Here is a 27,553-nt window from a genome sequence, read left to right as displayed (position 1 = left end):
AAATGCATGTTTTCCCTGCAAGCAAATACACAGTAGGAAAAAAGACTTATAAAGAAAAAAAAAATAACCAAAGAGAACACTTTCCACAAAATCTCAAGTTCTTTGAAAACACCCATTTCAGTGTAAAACAGCAGGAGGAAAGTCCTTGTTGTCTCTCCTGAAGAAATCAGATCCTATAGGAAAACCTACATTCTATCCCATTTCTAGTTGTTATAAATACTAGGGAGCCATTCAATAATTCACAGACTTTATGAGTGTCGGCTCGGTTCCCAAAGTTAGCACAGAGGCCACGGGCTTGGGCTGATCTCAGAGGTCGGGTCAGTATGGACGTTGTACACAGCAAAAGAGGGGACAACGCTCATCCCGCATGGTCAGGGTCTGTCCCTCCAATATTTTAAAGCACATCCTTCTCAGTGCTCCGTTAATAACAACATTGATTTCTTTCAACGTGTCCAAAAACTACCATTTGCAGGATTTCCATTCGGGCCCCACCTTTGTCCCATCTGGAAGCTTCCCCAGGACAGTCGGGGGGGGTCTGAGTGCCCGGACATCTGGACCCTCACTAGTTGGTGTTTCCTGAAGGGTGAACCCCACCCAGGATACCTGAGGCCAGGGGAGACTTCACAGCCAGCCTGCGGACCCCACAATAGAACGAGACCCCTGCCCTCCCCTGGAGCAGCTGAACATCAGGGTCACCCTCCTGCCTCCGTCCTCACTGGACAGCATGTTCCACGTCTGCAGGCACCCAGAGAACACCCACCTGGAAGCACAATGTCCTCCATCCCCCAACCCCCGGGGTCTCACCTCCTCGGAGGAAACCAGTCCCCTGCGAGGCTCCGAGGTTTCCTGAGGAAAAGGAACGACTCAGGATGTGTATAAATTCATCAATACTTAAGTTTATCGTTTATTAGTGAATCCATTTAATTTAAAGCTTTTATATGCACGTGTGTAAGGAAATGGCTGTGTTGACTGTTTTCACTCTGGGACCCAGCAAGGACACAGATGTGTTTGCTGAGTGAATGAATTTGAGGCCGGGTAGGAGCCAAGAAAAATGCTCCTTCTTGTAGTGAAATAACTCCTGAAAAGCAAGAGATGTTTGGGGCCAGCCCGGTGGCACAGTGGTTAGGTTCATGCCCTCTGCTTTGGTGGCCCTGGGTTTGCAGGTTCAGAACCCAGGCTCAGACCTGCACACTGCTCATCAAGCCATGCTGAGGCGGCGTCCCACATACAAATTAGAGGAAGACTGGCACAGAGGTTAGCTCAGCGCCACCCTTCCTCATAAAAAAAAAAAAGCAAGAGATGTTTGGTTAGAATTTCCACAGGATTGATAAAATACTAGATTTTCATGCATGCTTTAAAAAGTTCCAACTCTGGCAATGCACTTTCAACCCTCGGACAGGCCACCTGCACCCAGGGGTTCCCTGCGGGTATCAGGCCTCACAGGTGGGTCTCAAACACTTGGTGCCTCATCTCTGGTCACTGTTTTCAAAAATACATTTCCCACAAGCCAGATAAAAATCGCTTCACTCTGGTTCATGCCAGAGGACTGTGACAGACCATGAAGAGACAACCCTGAGCCTGGACCCACCCAGCGGCCTCAGACCCTCCCCAGGAGGCGATGGGGCTGAGGGCAACTGCTCGGGTCTGGTTTTATCGGCTGCTGGACATTCGTTGGAGGGACCAGTTTCACTCTGCTCATTTCTTTTCTCCACTGGATTGAGAATTGCAGCTTGCATTTTAATTTTTTTTGAGATGGCCAGTGACAACCTGCCCGGTGGCCTGACAGGAAGGTATGGAGAAGCGGCAGAGGATGTCATTTCTATTACGGATCAGCAGTGATTCTGTGAATCTACATGGAAAAGTAACCGAATCAGAGGTTTTGGGGTGCCCACGTCTGCGGGGAATCGTCCCAGCACCTTCTGCAGAGTCAGGTACGTGTGAGGTGGGCGGCACTCCGAGCATCGCGCCCTGCGTGGTGATGACATTTCCCGGGTAACTGCCTCTCATGAAGCCACTGCCTCTCCTACTGTCTTTCGTTTCATAAATCATACTTGTTTTCCTGCCTGTGTGCAAAGCTCAGTTCTTTCATTTTAGGAGGTCTGGGACCCTGACGCGGCTGCGTCCACATTTCTGACAGTCTGGGCGCACACACACGTATTTATGTGTGAGTTAAATAAATTCAGTTTAGCTGTGGTGAATTTTATGGTGTGACTGTCTTATAACTTTAGCATTTTATACTGTTATTTTATTTTTCATTTGTCACTGAAGCATTTTAACTTTTTCTTTAAAATAATGTAGAAATCCTGACTACAGACCCCAGTGAATTATCATGAAGTGAACACAGGCACGTGATGCCCCCGGGGCAAGAAATGGGGCATTTCCAGCACGACAGTCTCACCTGGTCCTGCCTCAAACCACGCCACGCTTCCGTCCAAGGCCTCTGTCTGACTTCCGACACTGCGGCTTATTTTGAATCCTTACAAAATACAACAAACGTATGTTTGTTAGTGTATTTTCATTATTTGTTTCTGAATTTTTTTCAAACGATGCTCGTGAGATTCATCAGTGTCGCACGTGGGACCACAGCCATTTTTACTGTTATGTCATATTCCTTTGCAACAACATACACCAACGTCAGGTGACTGTGGATGAAGACAGTGTTGCTAATGTTCTGTTAGGGTCTTTTAGTGCGACAATCAGTGTCTTACTAGTTTTCGTCTTGCATATTTAATATAGGATCCATCTAGATCATTTTTTTATTCTGTGAGATTCAAGGCACATTCTTTTTTTTCCCGAACATGCATGCAGTAGACTTGGTAACATTTAATGAAAACACTGCCCTTCTGTTTTCCCCCCAGTTCTTAGAGCTCATTTTGTCCTAAATGACCACTGCCTCGTGAGTGGACCTGCTTCTGGGTCTCAAATCTCCCCTCTCGCTGTGTGTCTGTCCTTACACCAGCATCACACTGTCCGAATGCTCCGGCCTCGTGAGTGGTCCTGGTGTTGGGTGGAGTGGATGCTCCCACAGTCTTTCCTCTGAGAAGTCGTCTTGGCTGTTTCTGCGCCCTGGAGGGAGGAGCTGGTGGGGCTTTTGGGGACCTGCAGGTCACTCTGGGAAACAACGTTTTCCAATAGTTAGTCTTTCAATCAATGCATGTGGCATAACAATCTCTCTTATTTATATTTTTAAAAACATTTTCCAATATTATTTTTTGGTTTTCTACATATTTTGTTATGTTTATTCTTGAATATTTGAGGTTTTCTTGATGCTATTTTATTCTTTTTAAAACTTTTGTCTTAATTTTGTTCTGGTATACATAAATAAAATGTATGCTGACTTTGTATCCAATAACATTGTCAAATTTGCTCATTGTTACAACAGTTCACCTGTAGGAGCCTGTGGTTTTTTTTACAAACACGATTATGCCATACGCAGGTAGTAACAGTTTCGTTTCTCCAACTGTATGACTTTTCATTTGGTTTTCTTGACTCTTGAAGTGGTGAGGGCTTCCAGCACAAATCTGAGCAGAACAGATGGCAACAAGTGTCCGTCCGGTCCCCAGGCAGAGGGAGAATTTCCCACATTTGACAATTAAATATAAGTTTGCTATAGGTGATTTTAGATATCCATTCTTGGTCTAGGAAGTTTCTTTTATTCCTACATTACTAGAGTTTTTATATGAATGGTGTCGAATTTTGTCAAAGGAATTTTCTGCGTCTGTTAAGAAGATTATTTGATTTTATTTTCTTTTATTATGCTAATATGCTGCAAAATCACACACCTTATCAATTTTATTCTAGTCAAGTTTAGTACAGAAAATAAAGCTATCTAATTAAAATAGTGGTTTCTTCAAAAAACAACTTTTTACACATCCAGATATTCTGACCACAACTAGAGGGGCCCACAAGACCCACAACTAGAATATACAACTATGTACTTGGGGGATTTGGGGACAAAAAGCAGAAAAAAAAAGATTGGCAACAGTTGCTAGCTCAGGTGCCAATCTTTAAAAAAAAAATGATATTCTGAAGCAGAATTTCAGAATTGAAAGATTAAATGTTGCTTATGATTTTGGCTATCACTTATTTGTTATTTCTTTTATATAAATAAACTCCATCGTCTTCTTGTCTAAAAACTTTGTTTCAATAATTAGAATTTATTTTTTTGAAAAGCTTCCAATGTTGAAATAGCTTGGTGCTCTTGACTTGTTTGCTTGAAGATTTAAAACTAATTTTGAAGAAATGCAACCAAATTTAAATGATGGCTTTTTAAAGTTCAGTATAATTATAGGACAACCCACAGCTTTTAGAGGACCAGACGGAGCCAAAATCTTAACTCACCAGGAGCACACGCACAGCGGCACCACAAGTGTCCCCCTGGCTGGCTCAGGATTTGAGCGCCCAGTTCACTGAACAGCGAGATGGGGCTGGGGAGCGGGTGAGGCGGTGTTTATTAAAACACCTCATAAGTACAACTTGCCCTTACAACTCCTCATTTCCAACTTACAATCCAGTTTATCTGAGCTTAACCGTAGAGAGGAATTATTTCAATTCTGTGCCTTGAGCTGAGAGACCCAGATTTCTTTTCCTTGCTTTCTTCAGAGAAAAATGGACAGACCACCTCACAGCCCTCCACTCTGGACACTTTTATTTGCACAACACGGGGAAATTCCTCCTCGTGCAGACATTTTTGAAGCCCCAGTGAAAACCCTGAATGAAAAACAAAGATTTCCACCCAAAGATCAGCCTGTAGAGGAGCTGACCTCACCCAAGCTCCTGAGTTTGACAACACAAAACTTCCAACAGAATTTCAGAGCCTCATTCTTGTATATCAATATGCTTCCAAATATTACAAAATTCCTATAGAATTTTTAAACAATAAATATAGAGACTCAATCGGAAGAGACAGAGGGAAGAACTTAGAAGAATGACATATTATGTAGGTAAGAAAAGAAAATTTAAAAACACCGATTATGTTTGGAGGAGAAAAGATGTTGAACCCATGAAACAAGAAGAGTATATTATAAAAAGAAAAAAAGCACCTTTGAGAATTAAAAAACATGGGCTCAATCAAAATATAAATCAATGGTGATTTTGGAAGCTAAAGCCATTGAGAAAAGGACCTAGCAATTAGGAAAAATAAAGCAGATTAAAATATGAGATAAAATACAGTAAATTAGTGACCAATCCAAGAGGTCCAGCAAAGTGTGTGGTAAAAGGAAATGGCGAAGAAGCATTAACTAAAAATCTGAAAATAGGGGAACAGAGGATTCTGGAATGAAGGAATCACCCATATGCCCAACACAATGAATGAAGAACTCAGTGAAGTGTTTTGTCATCAATGTCAGGGTGATGGGGATGAAGGCAAGTCTCCAAAATATTTTAGACAGGAGGGACAATCAGATCTGAGGATCCGAGAATCAGGTCATCGTCCTTCTCAGTGATCAGGTGGAATCTGGATGAGCACAGATGACTTCATTCTAACAGTCTAGAGGGAAATTACTGCTCAGCTCTACTCTGCACCCAGGAAAGCTAAGAATGCCATCAGAGAGTAGAGACAGACATTTTCAGCACCCGGGTCTCCATTTCCTCTTTGTTACTAGCTCCTGGAGAAGGTGTCAGAGCAGGTGGAGGTCACCACCTTGCAACAGTCCTGTCTGCTCTGTTGCTTCCCGGAGACAAAAGTCTAGCCACCCAGGGGGTCCAGCCACCCTGCAGCCTTTCTCTTCCAATGGAAAGACGCCCTTCCTCTCTCACACCCGCCCCTCTGCTGCAGCCCAGGAGAATAACGCATTTATTTTAAATTTGAGAAAATTGTTTTATATGAAATAAAGGGAAAAGCCATGTTGCTAAGATTTAATAATAAATCATTAAATTTTCATTATCCATGTACCACTTCTTGAGTTCTTCTGTACAATAACCAGTGTCAAATACAGGCTGAATAGTGGAGCTACCTGAAAACTATTTCAAAGGTGTAGAATCAATCAATCAATCGATCAGTCTATGTACTCAAAGTGACATAGATACAGATACACACATAGAAATTGACGTGCACGCACCCAGCACATCAGCAATGACTCTCGGGCTCTCCCACAGCCGCATCTCCAGGGCGGCTTCCAGGCTGAGCTCAGCCGAGCACAGGCACCGGTGGTCAGGAGCGTGCACCGGTAGGTGCCAGCAGGACACAGCCAGGTCTGGGGCGTCCCACATCCATGTGCAGCTCTCAGGCTGACAGAGCAAGGACGTCTGCTCAGGGACAGCTGGGTGTGTGGGGGCACAGGAGCCACCTTGTGAGGACCAGTTCTTGGCAAACAGAAAACAGCAAAGCACACACCAGTTTCCTGCTGGGAAGTCTCTTTGTCTGGACAAAAGAAACCCAGATGCTAATTTTATGGCAATAAATATGAAATCAACAAAACCCTTAAAATTTTCGATCTAGGATGTAATTTCACTCATTTTACTTCATGGAACTGGCTGAAGTCTCTGCACACCTGGCCTGGAGACCACCTGCCTGGCCCCCAGCTCGGGTCCTACCTGGGTTTCAGGGCCATGGGCAGTTCTGTCATAGAGTCTTCCCAGCAACTGCCCCTTTTAAAGCAAACCATTCAGGATTGCCACGCTGAGTGACAAATAAAAATGGCAAGCAATAGGATATATCGGAGGATATGAGGAAGCCATTCAGGATTACCACTCTGAGCACTTCATCCGCTCATGAAGCATCGAGGCGGGCTCTCGCCTCTGAAAGAGAAAAGACAAAATATTCCTCTACGTCTTCTTCTGCCTCTAAACCGAAATTTGATAGGAGGAACATGCTGCAGAACCTGAAGTGTGCTGTGTGATCTTTTCATTTTCCAACAACCTTCCCAAACACCAAGAGCAGAATTGTTTTCCAGTCTCGTGCTTAGACTTGAACAGTGGTGTTGTTCACATATTGCATTCAGGAAAAGGCACAGGAGGAAGAAAGGCCAGCAAGTCCATTTTCTGTGAGCAAATGCTAAACACGGACTTAGAAGGCGTTGCTCTCCCCCAGGGTCTCATGTGGGTGGTCTCTGAGGAACGATGTGAAGTGGGAATTGTAAGAAAAATGGCTTTTCCAATGCTGTCGATTGCTTTCACTGTTGTTTAAGAGCTTTCAAGAGTAATTTTTCCTACTCCTGAAGCACCAACAAAAGAACACTGCCAGGGAAAATTGTTCTCTAACAGGCTTTTAACTAATACACCTAAGAAATAGAGTAGCTTCAGGAGTGGTGCTTCTAGAACTTCCCAGCTCATGGGGAGCGTGGGTGGGTCTGTGGAGCTGGGTGAGGCTGCGCTGCTGCACCTGCCCACACGCTGGTCCCGTCCACGGGTGAGTCCGGGCTGTGCAGTGTCGGCTGCTCCTCCTTTTTCCTTTCGGTGACGTGGCTGCACCAGGAACACGTTGATCCACTCGGAGAGCTGACATTTCCTCCCGCGCGGCCCCATCCTGCCAGCCAACCTGGTCACCCAGCTGGATTCCCAGCAGGGGAAGATTGATGTGACGTAGCGACAGGAAAGACCTCAGCTGTTAAAGGTTTACTTCCGAGGAACAGTATAAACGCTTGCAGGTGGTCAAAATAAAATGGAGAAACAGACGTGGAGATTTTAAAGGGACATGCAAACAAATGAATGAAGTGGACACATGTGGGGTAAGGAAGGAGGGGTGACAACAATGCACGTGTGTGCACACACCTGTAACACGCGCGACTGCACTCGTGTGCATGTGTGTGCACTCATGTACAATATGTTTATGTATGTAGACATGCATGTGTGTGTTCACAGATATGCAGGCATACATTCTAAAATGCACATGCATATACACATATTTATTTTTGCAACAAGAAACACAACAAGAATGAACGGGACTCTAAAGAACACGATGACCTGTGCCCTGGGGTGTCGGCGGAAGAGAGCAGAAGGTGCCGTGAGGGGGTGAGGCGCCTCCGAGGGGACCTTTTCAAAGTCTTGAGTTTTGCAGCTTATAAATAATTTACATATTTAAATGTGCAAATTAAAGCAATCTCTAAAAATGAAGGCAAACCACAAATAAACCCAACTGCGCATCAAACTGGTAATATGGACAACTCGGAAAAATACTTTACTCAAAAATGTTTCCATTGCTCCCTTAGGAGAACAAATTCTAAGCAAAAAAGATTTTTTAATTAATTCAGTCAGTATATTTTTGATAATGATACTAGTGTAGTAATTCTATACTCTTGTATACTTTGTAGAATAGAGAAACTCAGTTTAATTTCTTGAGTTGCTAGAAGCCAGGGCTCCTTCTGTGGGAGGAGAAGGAGGAGACGTGGAAGGTGAGAAAGAGCCCTGTGGTTGTGGGAAAGAACCAGGGACATCATGATAAATGTGTACATGTGTGAGCCTGCAATTCCGTGTGTGTGCATGTGTAAACACATGTATGTGTATAACACATATATACCCGTTTGTTTATATTCACAGTTCCTCCAGCTTGATTCTTTTTCTGGATTATTTTGGCTACTCTGGGTCACGTATTTTAAAATAATCTTGTGAATTTCCAAAAAATTGCTGACAGTTTGGTTTTTCATTTAATTTCTACATTAATTTGGAGAGAATTGACAAATTTACATTACTGACTATTCCAATCCACTTATACCGTACATCCCTTCATTTACTTCGGTCTTCCTAATTTATATTACTATTGTTCAACATTTTTCACTATAGAGCTTTTGCATGCATTTTGCTAAATTTACCGTTAGGTATGTGATTGTCTTTTTTTTGGTGAGGAAGATTCGTTCTGAGCTAACATCTATTGCCAATCTTCCTCTTTCATTTGGTTGAGGAAGATTCACCCTGAGCTAAAAACTGAGCCAGTCTTCCTCTATTTTGTATGTGGGTCACTGCCACAGCATGGCTTGATGAGTGGTGTAGGTCCATGCCTGGGATCCGAAGACGCAAACCTGGGCCGCTGAAGCAGAGCACGCTGGACTTAACCACTACACCACAGGGCCAGCCCCAGGTATGTGACTTTTTTATGTGATTGTAGATAATTTATTTTATTTTATTCTCTCTTGCTGTATATAGAGAGAAAATTAATTTTGTGTATTTATTATTTATTTCCTTTTTAAATTTTGATCAGCTATTTCTTTTTTTATTTCATGTATTAGAAGCATAGATTATCGAGCTCCAATCTTTTATTTTCTCATGCATGCATTTATGTATATAGATTTCTCTGCAAGCAGTGCTTGTGCTGTATTCCACAGGTATATACGTCCTCTCTTCATTAAAAACAATTCAAAATGTTTTCTTATTTTCCTTCTGTATTAGAGTCAGTGTTCTCCAGAGAAACAGAACCAACAGAATGTGTGTGTGTGTGTGTGTATTTATATATGATGTGAATTGAATTCCTAAATTCAATCAACGCACACAGTTGTGGGGCTGGCAGGTCAGGATTCTGCAGGCTGGAGACCTGGGAGGAGTGCATGCTGCAGCCTGGGTCTGAGGCTGTCTGGAGGGAGAACCCTCTCATCCCTGGGGGACCTCGGTCTGTTCTCTTAAGGCCCTCGACTGATTGGATGAAGTCTCCTCACTATGGAAAATAATCTTCTTTACTCAAAGTAGGCTGATTTAAGTGTTAATCCCATCTAAAAAATATCTTCACAGCGACATCTAGACAGATGTTTGACCAAAGTCCGGGTACCACGACCTAGCCAAGGGGACCCATAAAATTAACCATCATGCCTTCTGATTTCTCCTTTGCCCCATAATTTATTTAGAAGCATATTATTTATTTCCAGGTACATATATATATATCAAATGATATATATATATATATATAATTTATTGATAGATCCATATTCATAAACTATCCTAAGTTTTTAAAGACAGTGTTTAAATGTGTATCTTCCTTTCATATATAAAATGAAATAGGAAAAAAACATCCTTGAGTACATATGTCCTGTTCCTAGAACCCATTACTTATGGAAACAGAGACATTTATGGGCACAAAGGGACACACGGGAGTCTGTGGAGCCATTTCAGATGTGGCTCGTGTGCCCTGAACTCTGGGCAGAGGATGTGAAAGTGCTTTCAAGGAGGGTAGTGGGTAACTTGGTGTCCAGGGACAACCAAGAAGCATTGCTGTGTCTCGGCTATAATAACAGTACTTACCTCTGGCTGGAGGGAGAGATGTATGGATCACCTGAGCCTCTCTCACAGCTTTCCTGTTGTGTGCATCCATTACTGGCCCCTCCAGGGGCTTTTGTTGTGCACAAGTCATCATCAATGAAAGATTCAGCAACACTGCAAAAGATGGGAGTGTTTCAACTTCCCACGGTTATGGAGATGCACAAAACAGATCAGACGAAATCCAGTGACGGGGCTCAAAACACCTTGCTGAAATTTAGCATCAATCCTGCCCCACCTCCCCCCAAAAAGGTGTGCGTTACAATAAGAGTGTGACTGTTGAAAAGTGGTAATATTGACCAAAAAGTTTAAATAACTAAATGACTAAATGTCCACGTCCCAGACTTGTTGGTTAGTGCTTGACTAAACGTTCTGCCAGGAAAATTTTCTCGAGACTATTGATCTTCTAGCTTAAGCTCCTGGGAGCAGGTTCTTATAAATGAAAAGGAAGCCGAAAAATAAAGCCCTGACAGGAAGTGTTGGTCTCATCGCAATGTAGAAGGCGCACTGGAACCGGCCTCTTAGGATTCATGCATCTTGGAGTCAAGGAATTTGTACAATCGCATGAGTTCACATCTTATTTTTCCCTTAGAGCTTTGTTTTCTCTCAACAGGGCTCTTAACCGCTACACTGGCATTCTCACTTGAAAGCCAGGTTTTTCCTAAGTAGCTTAGAAATGAATAACACTTTTACAATGTCTTCACGATAAGAAATTGTAAGACTTTTTCTAGCACTTGCTAGTAAATGATTAACACTAGAAAAAAATTAAAATGTACGGGTAAGCAAAATATCTCTATAGCACTTCTATAAATACCACTTGTGGGAATTACATTTTCTAGATGAAAATTGAAATGATAACAAATGTTTGCAAAATAATTAAAAATAGAACCACTAATTTTTCTGCACCATGAAAATAAGCTTTAAATAATATCAAACACATGAATTAGGTGTAGAGGCAATCAATTATCTCATTGGTTATCTGGCAGCCTAAAATTCAGGTTTATCTATTTTAGAGCTATAGAGCGTCTGACTGATTTACATATTACTTATGAATTTCTGATTTACTAACCTCTGAACACTGTAAAATGTTTATTAGTCGGAATAGGCATTGCTATAAACCTGACCACTATTTAAAGCAATGGTGAACGAAACCACGATGTGACAGCTGCTCACCTGCTTAGAGACCAAAACCCCGTGCTCAGGAGCTGCTCCTCCCAGGATGTGCTCATTCAAGGGCTCTGATTTATGGGGATGGGGTTTTCAACTTTACATTTTCTTCAGAGTCTTTGGTGTTGTCGTTCTCTCCTCTTTACAGATGTGCCTGAGAGAGAGTGGAGTGAAAAACTGAAAGAAAAGATAGACAGAGAGAAACACCAACGGAGAAGAGTTTGCAGCCCCCGAGGGCCCCTGGACGGCGCATCTCTGGGTAGCGACAGAGGCAGCCACCGGCCACCTGCTCACCTGGGACCGGGCAGCAGAGGCCGGGGGGTGCAGGAGGCTCGGCTGGGCTTGGAATGAGGGCAGAGGGACCAGCGGCCTCTGTGGGTGTGTGACCCAGGCTGATGAGGCGACAATAGTAGATGGTGCTCCTGTGTGTCCAGATTACAGTTTTTGCTGAAGACAGAAGCTTTTCAAACACTGCAGGAAAGTCTGTATTGTCTTCAATCTGGATGCCAGACCTTTATTTTCCTGGGTGCGACTCTGTGCAGACGGGCCATGAGCGGCTCTGTTTTGTTTGGTTTATGTTTGTACATTAAGTATTAAATTTGCCCAGCTTTGCATTATATTTGCATATATTTAAAGCAGATTTGTGACTTTCACAGTGAAGCTCCTCTCACCTTTCCCATTTGGACCGTCTCCAGCTGTGGAGGAGCTGGACCGACTTCGCACTACTTGCTGGGGACGTTTCCCAAACCCTGACGTAAGCTCCGCTGCCACACCAGCACCCACGGGGAGGGCTGGGAGGGAATTCTAAGCTGCCACAGGCCTGATCTCGCCCAGGAGCCGCGCAGACACCAGTCTGTCTCTCTCGCATGTGTCTAAACACACTTTCTCTGCTATGAGCAGGTGAAGGTTTTATTACTACTGTAGCTTTAAAAAAAACCCCATTTTTTTAGAGCAGTTTTAGATTCACAGAGAAATTGAGGAGAAAGTAGAGAGTTCCCATAAACCTTTCCCCCCCACAGCCTACCCAACTATAGACACCCTTCACCAGAGGGTGCGTTTGTTACAACTGATGAACCTACAGTGACACAGCACCATCCCCCAGAGTCCACAGTCTACACTGGGGTTCACGCTTGGTGTTGCACATTCCGTGGGTTTGGACAAATGTATAATGACATGCATCCACCATTACAGTATCGTACTGACTACTTCCACTGCCCTAAAAATCCTCCTGCTCCACCATTTCATCCCTCCCCTGCCCAAGCGCTGGCAACGAGGGGTCTTTCTACTGTCTCCACAGTGTAGCCTTTTCCGGAATGTCGCAGAGTTGGGATCACACAGTCTGCAGCCTCTGCTGATTGGCCTCCTTCACTTATTAACATTCATTTAAGGTTCCTCCTTGTCTTTTCACAGCTTGAAAGCTAATCCATTTTTAGTGCTGAATAATATTCCATTCTCTCGATGTGAATTTTATCCATCCACCTACTGAAGGACTTCTTGATCACTCCCAAGTTTTGGTGAATGAATGAAGCTGTGTTATAGCTTTTTGCTGAAGGAGAATTATTCCAGAAACTTTGCTTTAGAAAGAGGAACATGACAGAATTCTAAGTGCACAGTAAGGGGAGAACCTAAAATCATTACCTTTAGAGTTGATTGCGAACAAGAAGACTGTGCAGGGTTCTCCACGGCTGTGGAAATGGACACACTCATTCCTTCACACTCATTGTTAAGCCTAGAAAAATCCAGAGAGCACAGCTGTGGGGCATACTGCATCTTATCATTAGTGCTGGCTCTCCCAGATGCATAAGCTGGGTGTCACTGCTATTGTTTTAAGCAGAGATAAACAGTGATCTGAAGGGAAGACATTTAACGTTTGCCTAAGCTGGGCGTCAACCAAACCAAGACGTTCTTTCTTTATGAGCATTAGTGATACGACACCTAAAAACCTTTCCAGAGATATCGCAGCAGAAATGTAAAATGTAACTTATCACAGTGCACAGGTGTCCACTGTTTGCAGCGTTGTTCTCTGTACTCAGGGGCCCTCAGAGCGTCCAGCTTTGGCCGTCCTGAAAGATGGACGGCGTCCGGAAGAGCAGCTGGTATGAACCGGTTGAAGAGCCAGAGAAGCCCAGTGGGGGGCTCCCCAGACCGCCTCCCTCCCTCCCTCACGCCCCGGCCCAACCTCTCTTCACGTGCTTATTTGATGTCTGTGTCTCCTCTTCATTGAAACATCTGTCCGCATCCTTTGTCCATCTTCTAACTGGATTGATTGTTCATGTTGCTGAGCTCTGAGAATCCTCTGTATTCCAGACATCAGTCCTCTGTCACATGTCTTCTCCACTGTGTCCTGTCTTCTCACTCCTTCCCCCGGCGTGTGTTGAGCTTCTAATTCCAATGATTCAGTTTATCAACTTTTCCTCCTGCGTATTCTGCTTTTGGTGTCAAGTCCTAGAATGCATTGCCTAGTCCTAGAGCCTGAAGATTTTCCTCCTTCTTGTTCCTAAAAATGTATAGTTTTACATTTAAGTCCATGATCCATTTTATGTTCATTTTTGTGTAAGGTGAGCCTTCAGCAGAGGTTGCACTTTTGCCAGTGGATGCCCATTTGCTCGAGCGACTTTGTCAGCAAGACCACCCTTCTTTCCACCTTCCCCTGCCCCTTTGTCAAACCCACACAGGCCTCTCTGTGTGGGCCTATTTCTGGGTTCTTTATTCTGCTCCATTGATCAGTGTGTCTCCCCCTCCACTGATCTCACATTGTGTTGATCACAGTAGTAGATTGGTACCCATGGTACCATCCCACATTGTATACACAGTATAGTAGGCCTTGATCCAAGGTAGAGTGATTACTCCCACTTTATTCTTCTTTTTCAAGATTGTTTTAGCTGTTGTAGGGCCTGTGTCCTTCCATATAAATTTTAGAATAAGCTTATCTACATCTAAACAAAAAACCTTGTGTGGTCCCTAACCAGCTCCCGCCTTTCCTGCTGCTCAGTCTTCTGACTTTATTAGTGACAGTTTACGAGGCGTTTCAGGATTCACGTTCTCTTCTCTAAGTGTAAGCTCGTCCTCCACGTCTGTTCTGAAGGTTGACGTCTTCCGTGTGAGCAGTGTGTGGAGTCCACCACGTTGCAAACTCTCTCCAGAGGACGTGGCGGGGTGGGACTTACCGGAACAGGCATGTGTTCTTGGTCCAAACTTGAGCATCTTGAAGAAGGAAGACGTTCTGAACGGATTCTTTTTCATACACTCGTGTCACTAGCCAAAATTACAACCCATTTCAGGGAGCTTCAAAGTTGGACCATTACTTTCCTGAAGTCTTTTATTTTATTCTCTGAAAACAAACAGGCGTCTTGAGATAAGGGGTCCATGTTTAAGGCTGGGTTATAAAACCATGAAACCGAGGGCTCCTCTGAAGTCTCGAAATGCAGGCATGGCCATTATTGCTCACTGCGAATGGAACGTAGATTTCATAAACACACAGGAAGTAATTTTTAAAATCTCCTGCATGTGAGAAACTACACAACAGCATGAAGTGCTGCTCATTGCTCAAGGCAGGTTCAAACCTAACGACGTCAAAGCTCGCCTTTTCTCTCACACCGCTTAGACCCGTGGGGCCGAGGTGAGCAGTCACAGGAGAGGCCGGGACAGAGGAGGAGAGGCAAGTGGGCAGGTCTGAGGATGAGGGATTTCTCTAATTCACACCTGTTGAGGGAGTCTTGGTGACAGCACCAGGCCACACTGAGCAGCTGTGTCTCTTGAGCGGAGAGTGGAGAGCTGAGTCCACCAAGCAAGCCCAAGCGTGCGATGCGCCAGGCGTGTCCTCGCAGCAGCAGGCGCCTGTTCCATGACGAGCGCTTGGAGCCAGGAGTGACTGAGAGCAGCCACGCCGCCCAAATGCAGCGAAAATATTCCCGATGGTGTCAGATAAGACTCTTCCCAAAATTCAGGGCTCACTGTAACACCCACACCAACAAATGAGTTCTCTTCTCTTTAAAAAATGTGTTTTAATCAGTTCATTTTTAAAATGTACAAAAAAGCTTAGTGTCTTATAGGTGCTAGAGTTCATTCTGATGATGATTGTGTACTTCTTAGGTCCCTGAAATATTTATTTACATAACCACTGCTTACAAAATATAAAAATTCACCCTGGAAAAGAAGGCGATACGAAGAATGACGTGTCTGGCTGTTTCCCGCAGGAATATGTGCTTTCCTAGTAACAAACTTTTTCTTCAATCTGATTCTTCCTTATTTCCTGTGAACTCGTCTTCCATTTTCAATATGCTAAATCATTGAGTAAACGGGGACTATCAAGCACTTGTGAAGGGAAACACTCACAAGATGCCTCAGTTACAACTCAGAACGACAGTGCGAGTCAGGAAATGAGAGGAACAGCTGTCCTCTGTGCCACCTTCAAAGCTGGGCTCAGAACAGAGCAGGCAGCAGGTGTGGGGGGTCCGGGAGGCCCTGGAGCAGCCGTGGGTCCACCTCTGGCTCCTTCTGGGTTCAGACACATCATGAAAATGCTCGGTCCTAACAGGGCCGGGACTACCCTGCTGCACGTGCTACTAAGACGCCTTCGGCGTTTGGGAGCAGCTACAGGTGGGGGCAGGGTGGGGAGCCCCCTTCCCACAGGGTAATGACTTTTTCTTAGTTTTTTTTCCCACTGCTTTTTTTTCCTTCCCCGAAATGGAACATCTGCTGCTGTATTTTCTGCACTTCCCTTGTAAGCAGCATACGACTGAGGATTTTGTTTTTATACAATCTGATAACCTTTATCTTTAATCAGCATATTTAATCCACTTTGCATTTAATGTTTAATGTAATTTAATTGCTGATTTTTGGTGTCAACCTCCACTGCTTTCCTCTCCCTCTTCTTTGTTCTGCCCGTTCAACGTTCCCTTTACTCTCCTTTCTTGTGTTGCTTGGGGATGACCGGGTAGATGCCGTTTCATTTTCCCTTGATTGGTATAGTTCAGACTCTATGTTTATTACTTTAGTGTTTACCCCAGACATGCGTTGTGACCTACACCACCCCCTTGTGCTGAGTTCTGGATATGCTTTTCCAAGCACTTGCTTTGATTGGATATTTTGCCTGTTTTCTCTCCCAGTTGAGTGATATTGTCCAGGGGTCACTTGTTAGAATCACAACCTACCCGGTATCTCACTACCTTCTTTCTGCCAGAAACCCCTCCGCTCTACATGGCTGCTGCAGCTCCGGAGATTACATCAGCATCCGGGCACCAGGAACCAGTGGGTAGGGGAGGGCGAGTGGGCATCCACTAACGTCACATGCCCAAGATGCAAGCACATGGCCAATCCACATGCAGAGAGGCTGGTCATGTGTCCTCATGGCAGGTCAGAGAGGAAGAAGCAGACAGAAAGTAAATACTGTGCATTTTAAGCACAGACTCTACTTCTGTGATATGCCGGTTTTGATGGCAGCACATGCTCCTGTGTCAACACGGCCACTTGAGTGCCCTCCACCATAAGGTTAGTGTTGCCTAATACTGCATCCCCAAGGATCCAATCACTTGAGACCACTGAGTCCACCCATGCTCCCAGGGGCTGCCCACCCTGCCCCTCTGCACCCCTCCTTCCATGTGCTTCTGGGCAGCATGAGCTGACTGCACGCCAGGTGTGTGGTCAGGAGCCTGTGTTTTCTGGAAGGGAGCTGAAGCTCAGTACTTGCGCTGTAGATATCTGACACGGGGTAACCTGAAGACAGTGGAAGCAGTTGAGGATTCGAATTGAAGATTCACAGTGGCATCTGCAAACAGATATGTGGCAGCAACAGAAATTCCTGCGAATTCAGGTCTTCTCAGCCCCCAGCTGAAGGGCAAACGCCCCCAAAATGCATACACGCCATCTTCAGCCTCCCAACCCCAACCCATCTCCAGCACATGCTGAAGTACTTTTATTACCTGAGAAACAAAGCACGTCCACGTAAGACAGCCAGCGACAACCAGCAGCCGCCACACCGAGCTCTGGGAGGAGCTGGCCAACCCCAGTCACCTTGTTAGAAAATCCCAAAACGTGATTGTGGCTGTGAGGTGCAGGGGGAGTGGAGATAACAGCATGCGGCCACCACTACTGATGGCGTAATACATCCAATGAAAGTTTCTTCCAGCACATGGAAAGCTAACACATCACCAACTCTCTCTTGAAATTGGTATTTCAATAATTAAAATGGTACCACTTATGTGGCCCAGTGCAGCACTCCTGAAAATCTGACTGAAATGTTTTTTTCCCCCATTTTTTAGTTTCTCTTTCTGGGAGCAAATTTTACGGGATCAGATTTGTTTACATATTTTAAGTCTCAGGATCCTCTGGTATCATAATAAATGCTGACTCATTCTCATCTAATTTGCAGTAATACATTCTGCAGAGACTGGAAAAGTAAAAGATAAGCTGACAGAACAGTGGAGCTGCACACCGTGGCAGCAAATGGGAGTGGCGTGAAATTCCCCGAAGCAGAGTTTAAGGCACTGCTCTGAGTGGAAACACCCCAGCATGACAGGAAGGAGTTCCCGATGCATTCGAGAAAACACCGGGAAGAAAGAGTCTGGACGGCTGGGTTCACCTGAGAGGACCAGTGGCCGTGGATGGAAGGAAGTGATGCTGCTGGGGAGGGAGCGATGCTCTGCAGGCAGCCAGCTCTGAGCGGCCTCGCTGGGATGTCGGCTCACTACGTTCTTAAGCTTTTGTTGGGGAGCCATCTATAGACTTCCTTTCAACGCACAAATAGAAGCATGGTCTTCCAGGAGACGTTTAACTAGTAGAAACGGTTAGACCAGCCTTGTCCAAAATGGGAGAGCCATCACCCCCCGGAATCTAATCACAGTTGTCACTAGTTCATTTTCCTCGTGTGCACACACATCACAGCACCCCCACTGCAGTGTTGGTTTTGAATTTTAGGTGACTTGGGTTGGTGGTAAAAATGTTCTCTTTTTACTTGTATATTTTCTAGTTTCTTTTCTTTTTTTATTTAGTTTATATGATCATTTTAAGGAACCACAAATAATACAAAGTTAGTCTTACTTTAAGAACGTAACCAATGTTGACCTCATATGAGGAAAGCACAAATTCTGAAAACTTAAATGTATCCATTTCATTTCGTTACTAAATAAAACACAGGTTTGTTACTGGATGTACAGAAAAGTCAGTAACCAAAACCTCAGGCTTGTAACAAGGAAACAGGATTATTATGGAAAAGCAGCCAGAGAGGGGATGGAAGTTAAATCTCAAATCCACCCTCTTGAAGGGAAAAAGGTGGGTTTTTAATTTGTAGTTAAAGGTCGGGGAGGGGAGCCTGTCGTCTTCCTGCATTACACTTCAGCCTGTGTTGAGTCTTGAAGGTTGAATGTCTTTTCTCCATGACCGAGTGGACTTCTCTGGTTAGTTTTCATCCTCAGCTGTCTTCGGCTTTGTGAGGCTGAATCTCCTTTCTTCTTGGCGTCTGGACCCTGACTCCCTGCGAAAGGCAGCTGGATCCTCTGCTAAGAGGACAGAAAGACCTGGTGAGTTTCCAACAACAGCTGCTCACACGGCAGAAGCACAGCTGCCATTAGCAAAGCTGATGGCACTTTTGTTCTCTCTTTTAACTCATTCGTTCTTGGTTTCAATTCCTAACAAGACATCATTTGTCACCTCTTTAGTATTTTATGAGTGTCTGTCATGAGCTTATTTAGAATGTTTTTCTTATTGAAAATTGTTTTTTAAGTTCTATTTTTGCAAAAACATCCAACTTAAAACACTCATTTCCCCTGGCATAGGAGGAGCCTGGGAGCCTTTGAGAGTTGACGTCAACCATCCCAAGTCCTTAAGTCTTTGGGAGAAAAAACTGTCCTGATGCGTATGTGTCTCAAATGCCCGTGGTGTAAACACTTCCATGTGTCTGACCTCTAGCCTCTAACATGACATCACCGAGTGCAGAGGTGGGAAGAAAGGCACACTATTGGGTCTGAACCCTGTGACCCCAAGTCGTGTGATCAGCCACTGAAGCCGGGGGAAGGAACTCCTGATTGGCCAGACCTGGTCTCATGTCCCCATCCCACTCCCCTGGGCTTCACTGCTGGCCATCAGGGTGGAGGGTTCCCAGGACAACAGAGGTGGCTCAGTGCAGGAGGGCACAACCACACCTGGAATAAGCAGGTGGCAGCACGGCCCCGTGCCTCCCAGCCCCCACCTGCCTGCCAGGAGGATGCTGTCCTGGCCAGAATCTTCCATCGGGACACGGCAACCACAGCTCCTATTTGACAGAAGTTTGTACATCACTGTGCTAGCTGTCGACATCCAGGTGCCTCCCTTCACACACCTAAAACACAAAGCTGACCACACTGACCGTCAGAGTGAGTCCGAGTGGCCATGTCCTGCAGCCTCCAGACCAGAGCGTGCCCTCAGCTCTCAGGTCACGGGAGCAGGAGTCATGCAGACCCACTCACTGCTCTGCAGGCTCGGGACAAACGGGCCTCTGCTGGCCTCCCATTCTCATGAATTCCTCGCTCCCTTCTTTATCAGAGCAAAACCTTGTAAAACCATCCCATTTCGCGTGTTTGACCTTCTCATGAGACCCACGTTTCTCAGGATGAGGGGACAGTAACAGTCCTTCCTGAGACTCTCTCGTGAGTCAAGGAGTCTTACTCAGGAAGATCTAGGCATCTGGTTCTCAGCCTGCACTGGGAGGGTCACTTCCCTGACCCGAGGCCCTGCCAGGGGGCTACCTGGGCACGCTCTCCCTGATAATCCACCCACCCCAAATCTTCCCAGGGGGCCCAGAGGACGGCACTGGGGGAACGTACTGTTTTAGTACCAAGTTAGTGGTCTGTGCCGTTCCCTGTCAATGGAAGGTGGGGCATTGGACACACAGTTCCAGAATTCATAGGAAATGAGGTTTTATGGTTTCAGTTTTTTCTCATCATGGCAGAAATATTATGGGAGTTGAGGAAAACTAGAAAAATACAGAAAAACAGCATGAGGAAGAAAACTCACACTCAAGTCTCCCTTCTAAAAAAATTATTGTGAACATGTGATCTTTCTCCCAATTAAAAGACAAATATTTTAATAACTGAAACTAACCATAGGATAAAAAGCACAGCTCTCACACGGTTTTGGAGAGGGAATGTCCCTGCGCACTCTGCATTCTACACACTTGAACTCATCTGCTCTCTGTCCCCGTTTGGTTTATTATCCATCAAGAGACCTGTTACCTACACTTGCCCGTGTCTTAATGTCTGGATCTTCAACTCTCTTTTTTCTTTTCTTTTTTGCTGAGGAAGGTTAGCTCTGAACTAGCATCTGTGACAATCTTCCTCCACTTTATATGTGGGTCGCTGCCACAGCGTGGCTGATGAGCGGTGTAGGTCCGTGAGCAGGATCTCAACCTGCGAACCCTGGCTGCAGAAGCGGAGCACACAAGCTTAACCACTACGCCACCAGGCATCCTCTGGATCTTTGACTGATTACCCTAAACTTCAGAAGTAGAGGAGATGACCAGCCAGCTGGGCTGCTCCTTCAAACTCACAGAACGATTCCTGAAGCTGATGAAATACATCCCAATATGACAGGTGAGCCTGTTGACCTGTCATCGGCCCGACACCCAGATCCACTCAAACAAAACCTCGCTGGAAAAAGGAAATGAAATTACAAGGTCCTCACCGCAGCCTGTCTTCTTGCTTTATTTCTTGCTCATCAGTCGAACCCGGCACAGGATGAAAACACAGGTTTCCCCTCTGCCCCTCCTACACTTGGGACCCTGAGGAGCTTTTAAGAGGATTTATCTACCCTCTGGGGAGGTTGTCCCATTTTCTTGTCCCCAGAGAAATTGTCACTGCTTAAGTGGCTGCTGGTGGCAACCCATCACTTGAATGTGTCCATTTGACATACTGAATTCAGAATATGCTCACCCATTTGGGACTGTGCTTTGCCTGAATCTGGTCAGGCACTGGTGCTGGGATGGCCCTGGCTCCTGTGATGCCCACGCACTCGCATGACCCTGAGTCCACTGTGTCCAGGGGGTGCCTACATTATCTGCACGATCTGCTCCTCATCGTCAGAGAGGGATGATGCCCTCTGGTCAACACTGCAGCCTCTATCTCCTTCCCAGGCGTGCAGAGACCCGCCCCCCAGGTCTGGCACGTGTTTGGGCTTTGGTGTGTGCACAGTGTGACCTGGCAGGTGTCGCTGGATCCGGACCTCGGCCCTAATGTGATTCCATTCTCTCTGGAATCTGGATCCTTGACTTCTCTCTATAGGAATTTCTCACCCCAGGGTTTCCATGACAAGCGCCCTCCTGGCTTTCTCCCTCCCCTTCATCCTCCTCCTCCATCACTTACCAAATGCACCACCCTGACCTCTGACTAGGTCTCCAGACAGATCTCCTAACGTCATCTCAGCCATGCTCTGTGCAGGTGTTGTGGCTCCATTCTGGACCAAAGCCACCGTGAGATGACAACTGAAACCCGCTCAGCCACCCTGAGCTCAGCCTGCCCCAATGCTGCCCAGCTCTGCTGCCTCCAAGCGGGCAGCACTGTGAGCCAGAGCCTCACACCTCTGCAGAGTTACAGAGCCCCGCGCCCTGCACCCTGCAGAGCAGCCCCTTCCACAGGGACACCGCGCGTTCCTTCTTCCAAGCCTCGCCATGCTCCACCCTTGTCCTTTTATATATTTAGTTATGACTTACAGACAATAGGCTACACGTGTTCAGCTAGATGAACTCCGACAAATGTCCACACTTGAAAAACCCACATTCAAGACGTGGGACATGTTACTCTAGAGAGTTTCTCATGCTTCGTCCAGGCCACCTCGTCCTTGGACCTCACACAGATGCATCAGGTGGGCTCTTTCCACTCAGTGGGATGCACTGAGATCCACCCCCGCTGCTGCCTGCATCATTACTTCATTCCTCCTTGTCTCTGATTACTGTTTCAGAGTTTGTGCCCCTTCTCCTGTTGAAGGACGTTCAGACTGTCACAAGTTTAGTAAATTGCACACCTGTGTAAAGATCCAGTTGGAAGCTTTCCTGTCACCTGCAACCCTCCCATGGCCCCCTCTGTTAATCCACTCTGCCACCACTGATGTGACTTTTGCCTTTCCTGGAATTTCACACAAACATGATTATTCTGTGTGTTGTCTGCTGTGTCTGATTTATTTCACTTAAAGTTTTGAGGTTCATTCATGTGTAGCGTGGATCAGCTGTGTGTTGATTTTTAGTGCTCAGTATTATTCTCTTTTGTGAATAAGCTGCAATTTGTTTAACTATTCAATACTTGATGGATGTCTGGGTTTTTTTTTTTTCCCAATTTTGAGCTATTATGAATAAAGCTCCTATGAACTTTTATGTATGAGACTTTGTGTGGCCATGGGTCCTTATTTTCCTGGGTAAAGACCAAGGACTGGGGTTGCTGGGTCAAATTCTGATTTTATAATAAACTATCAAACTGCTTTTCAATGTAGCTGTTCCATTGTGCACTCCTGCCGGCAGGGTCTGAGCGTTTAACTTGCCTCTCACCCTCGCCAAGACTGGGTGTCGAGAGTCTTGTCAACATCAGCCTTTCCAGTGGACAGGCCGTGGTATCCACTGCGGTACTCATGTGCATTCTTTAATTGCAGACGAGGTTCAGCATCTTTTTACTGTGCTTATTTGTTATTCCTGTATCTTATTTGATAAGTTTCTATTCAAATCTTTTGCCATGTTTAATAGTTTATCTTATTAGTCAGATGTATGAGTTTGTGATATATTCTACGCATAAATAGTTTGTTATATAAGTTTTACAAATATTTCACTAATCTGGGTCTTTTCATTTCCTTATAAATTTTAGAATCACCAGGCCAATTAAAAAGAAATAGAGCTTGCTGAAAATTTGACTGGGACTGGATTGAATGTGTAGATTAATTTAGGAAGAATTGATATCTCCTCTATATTGTATTTTCCTATTCAGGAATGCTGTACACGTCTCTATTTTTAGATGTTCTTTAATTTCTCTCAGCAATGTTATTTAGTTTTCAGAATTCATGTCTTGAATATATTCAGTTTTTCTTAAGAATTTCACATTCTTGATGTTATTGGGAATAATCATTTTTTAATTTTAATGGCATATTGTTTATTGCAAGTTCATACAATTTTCATTGACCTGAAATGCTGCCACTTCACTAAACCCAGGTCTTAGTTTTACATCTTAGGATTTTTTTCCTACATAGATGGTTACATTGTCTTTGAATGACGATAGTTGTCTTTCTTCCTTTTAGCCCTGTGTTATTGCCTTGCTGCACTGGCTGGAAGCGCCAGGAGAGTCTTAATGGGGGTGGTGAGATAGACATCTTGGCATTGCTCCCAAGCTTACTGGGAATGTGTTCAGTTTTTCTCCATTAAGTTTGATGATAACTGTAAGTTTTAGTAGATGACCTTTATCAGGTCAGGAAGCTGAGAGTTCCTGTCGTGAATGAACGTTGTTATGGCAAATTCAATTGTGTCAAATGCTTTTCTACGTCACTTGAAATAGTCATGCTTTGGTTTATGTATACACACATACAATGTACTAAGCACTAAATACTATAAACGATATGCAATTGACATTATATACTAGCAGCAAGTATATATTATACTTATACGTAGTAACATACACACACTGTTAACAAGGAATCATGGCGATTCATTTTCAAATATTAAACCAAACTTGCATTCCTGGGGTAAATCCAATTTGGTCATGATATGTTATTCTTTTTATATATTGAAGGATCAATTTGTTCATAGTTAAGTAACCTTGAGTATATGATCATCAGTGAGAGATTCTGGTCACTGTCTGGGTTTGGTGTCTGGAAGAATTTGTGTAGGATTGGTACTACTACTCCCTTAATCGTTTGGTGGAATTCCACAGGGACAATTTCTGGCCTTGTGTTTTCTGTTGGGGAGGTCTTTCACTACAAATTCAGTTTTTTTATTCACAATTTTTTTTCTTAAGTGACTCTCGGTCATTTGAGTCTTTCAAGTAATTTTCCTATTTCCTGTAAGTTGTTGAATTTGTTGAGTTAAAGCGAGTTAATAATTTTCCTTATTCTCATTGTGACATTTGTGGGGACTGTAGTGGTGCCTTCTGCTTATTCCTGACGCAGCCTGTTTGTGTCCTGTCTCTGTTCTTCATTAGTCTAGATAGAAGTTGTTTTTTTTTTTTTTATTTTGTTAATCTTTTCAGTTAACCAGTTGGGTTTTTTTGAGGAAGATTGGCCCTGAGCTAACATCTGAGACCCTCTTCCTCTAATTTATATGTGAGACACCTGCCACAGCATGGCTTGATGAGAGGTCAGTATGTCTGCCCCCAGGATCCAAACTGGTGAACCCCAGGCCACCGAAGCGGAGTGCATGAACTTAACTACTAGAATACCGGGCCAGCCCCTCAATTAACCAGTTTTTGTTTCATTAATTTTCTAGATTGTTTTTTATTTTTGTTGATTCTTTGTTTTCTGTTTCATGGAGCTCTCTTCTTATTTTTGTTATTGCCGTTCTTCTATTTTGGGTTCAATTATTCCATCTCCTTCTTCTTCTTCCCCAAAAATGTCCCCTGAAAGAGGCCTTAATCCTGGAACCAGTGACTATGTGACCTTCTAGGCAAATGCGATTTAGTTAAAGGCCTTGAGTTGGGGACGTTACCCTGAATTATCTGGGTGGACCTGATGTAACCAGATCCTTCAAAGCATCAGAGAAGGTGCTGTGAGGCTAGAAACAAGGTCGAAGTGACGACCTGAGGACTCAACCTGCCGTCACTGGCTTTGAAAATGAAAGGAGCCACCAACAAGGAGTGCAGGCGGCTTCTAGAAGCTGGAGAAGGTCAGGAAATGGGTTCTGCTGGGGCCTCCACAAGGAGCACAGCCCTGCTGACACCTGATTTTAGCTCAGTGAGGCGCATTTCAGACTTCTGACACCAGAACTGTGAGAAAATCAATTTGTGTTGTTTTCAGTCACTAAGTTTGCAGCAGTTTGTTACAGCAGCAACAGGAAACTGATCCAGCTTATTGATATGGTGGGTTAAAACTGCCTTCTTACTATTTATTTTAACATATTCCTTATGGATTTTGTTCCCTTTTTCCTATTCTGTTAACTTCCTTAGGATTGATTTTCTTTTAATGATTCCATTTTATCTTTGCAATTGGTTCATTGGCCAATATTTCTTTATTTTTAAATGACTGGTCTGGGTCAGGAGTCACCAAACTATGGCCTGGGGCCAAGTCCACCTGCGACCTGTTTTTATGGTTCATGAGCTGAGGACGGTGTTTATATTTTTAAACGGTTGAAGAAAATCAAAAGAAGACGAATCCTGATGTGTGAAACTTACACAAAATCCACATTTCAGTGTCTGCAAGTGCAGTTTGGTTGGAACGGAAGGGCTCCCATTCATTTATTTTGTGTCTGTGGCTGTTTTCAAGTGACAGCTACAGAGCTGAGTAGTTGCAACAGAGACCTTTGACCCTGAAAGCCTAAATGTGGAGGTGATAGTAATAATAACAACCTCAAGAAGGAAGGAGCGTCTCTCCTCAACCAGACAGACCCGGACGTGGGGCTGCACCTGTGGGGCTGCAGATCAGGAAACCCGGATCTCAAAGGGGAGTGTTGGTGGGAGACCCTCGGCCAGTGGGGGGCGTGGACAGATTGCTACGAGGGCTGCATGCCATTGTGAAGAGAATGAGGGTGTCTGCCTATCGACGTAAGTCTCCTCATCAGAGTTGGGGTTCGCCACCACTTGGGCATCATCTGAGTGACGTGCCAGACAGGGGCAAAAGCGAGGGTGCTCGGGTCGGCCTCTCCAGTCGGTGTCGGCTCTAAGTGGGTTCCAAGATGATTAGGGAAGTTTATGTACACGTGAACTGAGAACACTCACCTAAGAGAACTATTTGTCTGACTTTTTGATTCAAGATAACTTCCAAAGGGTAGGGTAATTTTGTCCAAATTTGGTGCACTATTAACACATCCACATTCAACTTTAGCTATTTACTCACAGTCGTCTTAAACAACAGCAAAAATCCAATGAATGATTTCAAATGGACTTACTTGCTGAAATTTTAATGAAGTTGATAAATTTGATGGCTGACTAGACACCATCAGGACCAGTCATTGTTCCCTCTTCCATCTTGAAACAGGTGGTGATTGGTGGGTCCTGGGGCCCACACTGCTGACCCAAGTGGAATTTTCTTGTAGCTTCTCGGGAATAATGACATATGTATTTACATAAAGTTGTATTTGTCTGAGAGAGACTCAGTTCATTTCTGTTTAAAGGAAAGAGGCAGTGTTGATGTGGGACCGAGCCAATGTGCTAATAGAGTTTAACGCAAACTCTGTAAATCACTGTGGAGACACACACAGTAAACTTCACCTGATAACACTGCATTTATCGTTCTGAGGGTTTTCCCTCTCAGCTCGTATTTCCAGGTCACATAAGGTTCACGGGGAGGAACTGATACCGTTTGATCTCAGATTTCTGCAGGAATGGACACGAGGAAAGTGGCCTTCTGTTCCTGATTTATTTGTCAATATTGTGGTTGGATTGATTTATCTGCTTTTATTATTTATCTGCCACCTCACAGATAACTCACTGCCATGCTGCCTTTGTGTGAAGTGTAGCATATTTGTCAAAAATACACTTCTTGAGGAGCTGGACCCATGGCTAAGTGGTTGAGTTTGTGCACTCTGCTTTTGTGGCCCGGGGTTCGCTGGTTCAGATCCTGAGCGCAGACCTACACAGTGTTCATCAAGCCATGCTGTGGTGGCATCCCACATAGAAGAACTAAAATGACTTGTAACTAGAATATACAATCATGTACTGGGGCTTTGCGTAGGAAAAACAAAAGAGGAAGATTGGCAACAGATGTTAGCTCAGGGCCAATCTTCTTCACCAAAAAAAAAAAACAACCAACAACCACTTCTTGAGAGTCCAACATGCAAAGCAATGGGAACACATGTTTGGCCATGCTCACATGCCTTCCCCTCTCTGGCATGGGTGACAATGGGTAATTATCCTCAACATTCCCCAGCAGACGTCCCAGCCCAAAGCAGGGCCTCCTTGCATTCTTCTGTGAGATTTTCCCAAATCTGTAGAGAATAAAAACTGCTTCCTTCCTTCTAGTTTCAGTTCCATAAAGACAAAAGCGTGGGTGGACTCCACAGTGTGCTGCAGCGACCCTGCCCTACCTGGCATTTACATTCTGCGCTGACATTTGGCTG

This window comes from Equus quagga, chromosome 17 (genome assembly GCF_021613505.1).
Source record: "Equus quagga isolate Etosha38 chromosome 17, UCLA_HA_Equagga_1.0, whole genome shotgun sequence".
Lineage (NCBI taxonomy): Eukaryota > Metazoa > Chordata > Mammalia > Perissodactyla > Equidae > Equus > Equus quagga.
The sequence above is the reverse complement of the archived record's forward strand: the minus strand, read 5'-3'. Positions refer to the sequence as shown.